Source organism: Astatotilapia calliptera, chromosome 11, assembly GCF_964374335.1.
Source record: "Astatotilapia calliptera chromosome 11, fAstCal68.1, whole genome shotgun sequence".
In the NCBI taxonomy this organism is placed as follows: domain Eukaryota; kingdom Metazoa; phylum Chordata; class Actinopteri; order Cichliformes; family Cichlidae; genus Astatotilapia; species Astatotilapia calliptera.
Genome location: NC_137432.1, coordinates 34682339 through 34686465, shown reverse-complemented (window position 1 = coordinate 34686465; position 4127 = coordinate 34682339). Strand labels below are relative to the sequence as shown.

Genomic DNA, 4127 nt, shown 5'->3' with positions numbered 1-4127 from the left:
AAAAACAATGGGTGGCATCATAGTCGCTACGTCCACATAGCACATCCAGCATGTCCAAATTAACACTGTCAGATTTGATTTCAACACTATTAAAGTGTCTATATGGGTCCACACCAGAGAGTGTTAATTTAACTCTTTTTGGTGAGTTGGTACGTTAACTCTGATTTAGTGTTAAACACCAAATCTGTCTGGAGTTGATAATTTAACACTTGGTGTTAAGAGTTTATATATTAACTCTCAAAGAGTATTTTAGTTTAACTACGTAAGAGTTATCTTCTAATTCATTCTAAAAAGCAGGAATTTTACTGTTCTGAACTTCTAGAAATTTCTTTTGGAAATAAACATTTACTAAAAAGATGCAATGGTTTTTGAAAAACATTTATTCTGAACTGTGCACCACAATTTCAAAACATTTTCTGAAAGATGTAACAGTGTACATGTTATCACTTTCATTAGAATTTTGTTTATCAAAAGGTCTGACATGGTAAATGCAAATAACAGCATCTCATCACTTATTTCTTCAATACAATATGCATGTCCTTCATTCATCCCTTTGTGGAACTTCAACGCACTTCTGCTCTCCCCCATATTCCATCTTCACAAGCATATCCTGTGCGGAGATTGAATAAAAATTAGTTGACACTAATTAATGGCAAAAATAATCCGGTAATCAATTGCAGCACAGTTTAAAAAAAAAAAGGAATCCTCTTTGAGCCATTACTTGTGTAAATATTTTCCCAAAAGACAAGGACACAGGCAACAGGTAATACTGAACTAAATGTAAAACCTCAACCTTTTTAATTTTTACCTAAACACAAAATTCTAGAGGGATCTAAATGCTAACGTAGAACCCAGTCAGGACGTCTGCTACTGCTGTTTGCTCGTTTTTTTAATGGGAGATCATTTTCAGGCTTCAAGTAGCACCATTATACCACATTTCACATTCTAGACATTGTTTTAGGTGTATTTGACCAAAAATTTGACTGAAAATTCACATGCAAGCTTTTTTTCAAGGCTGTGGTATTTGCCCGCAAACAATACCTTTCAGCTAGCTAAAACAGAATATTATGCTATCACTGAGCAACATGGCTAATGCCTTTCACACAGCTTTGTCTCAACTCCAAAGAGCCACAGAAGTAAAAGCTCATAATAGTAATTGAAACAATCTTTGAAAAAATGACTTACCAAGCACGGCAAACAACTCAAATATGTAGAGCAAAATGTTCTGAAACGGCTTCACTTCAGCTTCGATTGGAGCCGTGCTGGGGGCGGAGTCTGTGAATTTACTCTATTGGTGTCATAGCCCCTGTAGGAGTTCGGAGTTAAGAGGTCAAGAGTTAATGTTTCCATTGTAACATTGGCAGGGATAGCTCAGTAGGTAGAATGGTGGCCCCATGATCGTAAGGTCGGGGGTTCGACTCCACTGAACGACTACCCTGAGGTACCCCTGAGCAAGGTACCGTCCCTACACACTGCTCCCCGGGCGCTGCACTGGTGGCTGCCCACTGCTTCACTGGGTGAATGGGTTAAATGCAGAGGAACTATTTTCTTATGGGGACTAACACGCACACTTTACACTTTACTTTACACCTCCAGATTTGACAGAGAAACACTCATTTTTAACACTCGATTTTAACTACTATCATTTTACACCTCAGAGTTACATTAAAAGAATGTGACTCTACTTAAAGTAAAATTAACTCTACTTTTGCAAGAAGACTACTAACACCAAAACATTTAACACTTTTGAATTTGCTGTGCATTTTTTTAAAAATACGGTTGATTCTAAACTTTTAGATTGTTTTTCTTTTAAATTCTCTCTTATGTAATATTGAACATGATAACGGTGCGAGGGTAAAAGGGTATCACCAAAGCAATTCAAATTCATCCTTTTATCAAACATGAATCTGAATCTGTAAACAAAATTTCAGTGTAATCCATCCACAAACTGATCAGTTCTTTTTCAGCAATATAAATAAAACGTGTTTCTTTCAGCTGATGCAGAAATTTTCGACAACTCACATCTCATCAATAACAACAAGAAAACTGTGCTACACCTTATTCATTACAGTATTACTTTACTAATTTATTCCTTTAAAAAAGTAAATTGTTACTACTTATTTTACATTACTTTTGCCTTATTTTACAACATTGCCTGAAGTGCTGCTTTCATATAATTGTCAATATTACCATTGTCAGCATAAACAGTACAAATTCAAACAAATTCTTGTTCTTTTTTCCTAACAGCTTTGAAGTAATGTGTATATATCCATCCCTCAAAGATGCTCTTTTCACCTGAACAAAACTGAAATCATATTTAACTTACATGTTATAACAGTTTGATTACTCTTTGTAATGTGATTTACTGAATTAAGGAGCAGTGATGCTCCATCTTACTCCATTACAGACAGAATTGAGAATTCAGGAATGTCCTACATTACATCCTAAACTACCAGCTACCCTATGAGCTGTTTGACCGTCATCCAGCTGCACATTGACTGCAGGTGTTTTATACACATACTGTAATGTATACAGCTCCCAATCTACTGTGTTCTATAATATTAGGCACTAATACTCCTAGTGTGTTTAGTCTCAATGTGCTTCTCTTTCATCACATGAAAAACAGTGTCAAAAACATTTTTTTCTACTTTTTGAATTGAATACACTTTAAATTGGAGAAAACTCACAAAATCCGGGTAGCTCACACACTGTTACATTATGAACTCTGATTAAAAAGTGAATGGAAAAAGGGTCCCTGGGCCACTGAGCTAAACGCTAGAAAACAAAAGCTTTAATCTGCACTTTCACCAATAGACAAAACCGCAACTGCTTCCTGGCAAAGAATCCTGAAACTGTTTTTGTGGAGTTGAACTCTAGCACATATTTATATGCTAGTAAAATCATGGGTTTACTGACAGTGAACCCACAGAGTGTCTCACACTCACTATTTGAGGAGCAGCCCCTTAGTTTTATCTCTCTTAAATTACTTGAAAGTCTGAGCTCTTTTCCTTCTGAGCTTTGAATAGGATTGACTGTCAGAAATGGATATTAGTTACTTTTCTCGTGCCATCACTGAGCTCTGTACAGCACTGACGGCTCTGTTCCTTCATCCCTTTTTAATATTTTTTCCACTGCATCAACTATTTAAAGCAGGGGACAGATTAAGAACATGATGTCTAGCTGCAAAAATGTCAAAAGTTGGTTTGATAGATTTGCTACGTCACTGGACAGTTTGTGCAATATATTTTCAGGGGAACTGGGATTCTTAGACTGGGAGTACATGTATTATTGAGCCACCCAAAACAACCTGTACACAGGATTTTTTTTATGTACAGTAGATTCTTTATTAAATTGGATATATATTTGTAGACAAAACCTTTGCTAATGTTTTTTTTTCTCCATATGAGTGACATTTTCTTCTTGGCAAACTTTTAATTTCTACTGAAACCACCTCGGCTTTTGATAAAAGTTTGAGATTCCCTATTGTTGCCGAACAGACTAGACTTTGAAAGTGCCGGCCATCAAACCATGCAGCCAAGCATTAAACAAAAGATGACATCTTCTGAAAAAAAAAACATTTATGATGTGAGGAAAATTCAAAGACTGTAATTCTTTATTGTACATTTGAAATTATTTTTCACCAAACAACTCATCATCAGAAAAAGTTACCAAACAAAGCGAATAAATAGTTTTTTCAATTTTCATTAAGGAAGAGAATAAACATCCTTTTGCAAAATCGATATAAACAATAGAAAAAAAACAACAAAGCAAAAATGTCTGAGGATAAACGTTGCCAAGAGTGAACAAGATGCACTGACAACAGCGAGAGGAAGGTATTGTCTGATTGTCTGTGGATCACATAAGAACGCATACAGCGGGCGTGTGTTCCTCAGTCATCAGCTACAGAAAATCATTTGTTTCATGGTAGAGCAGGAGAGAGACAGACAGACAGAGAGAGGCTCTCCTGGGGGATGAAGGAGTCAGAGGGCTTTGTTTACCCACAGCTCCTGAGATGCCAAGGTCAGGAAGCTGGCATGTCCCGCTGGCCCACCTGGGACGTTACGTTGTCAGGCAGGAGGCCAAAAGGAAAAACCCCTGGGGATCTTAATAAGATACATCATGTCACT

General features: G+C 36.6%; 1 long non-coding RNA gene across 1 annotated transcript; it reads right to left on the bottom strand.

Annotated features, from left to right (window-relative positions):
• Nucleotides 1–362: 362 nt before the first annotated feature.
• On the bottom strand, nucleotides 363–1534 carry LOC145432033 (uncharacterized). The gene is made up of 2 exons (XR_013912373.1): nucleotides 1186–1534; nucleotides 363–610 (listed from the first exon to the last, which is right to left on the bottom strand). It is a non-coding gene; the product is annotated as an uncharacterized LOC145432033 (long non-coding RNA).
• Between the last annotated feature and the right edge of the window lie 2593 nt (nucleotides 1535–4127).